Raw genomic sequence first — 219 nt, 5'->3', positions numbered from 1 at the left:
CACCAGGGGGTGCTGCAGCACCCTCAGCACCCCTACTTCCCACGGGCCCTGTATATAGGTCCCTAGGTAGATCTGCAAACGGCTCCGTGGTTACGCCAAAACGATCATGTCCTGATAACAATGACGCAATAGCCCCGCCTCTCCTGCTCAGAGATCAGCTGCTGGCTCTCAGAAGAGGGGGAGGAAAAGAGAGGCTCCGTCTTTTATTATTATATTATT

Source organism: Notothenia coriiceps, unplaced genomic scaffold (genome assembly GCF_000735185.1).
Source record: "Notothenia coriiceps isolate Sejong01 unplaced genomic scaffold, NC01 NC01_scaffold00037246, whole genome shotgun sequence".
NCBI lineage: Eukaryota > Metazoa > Chordata > Actinopteri > Perciformes > Nototheniidae > Notothenia > Notothenia coriiceps.
The sequence above is the reverse complement of the archived record's forward strand: the minus strand, read 5'-3'. Positions refer to the sequence as shown.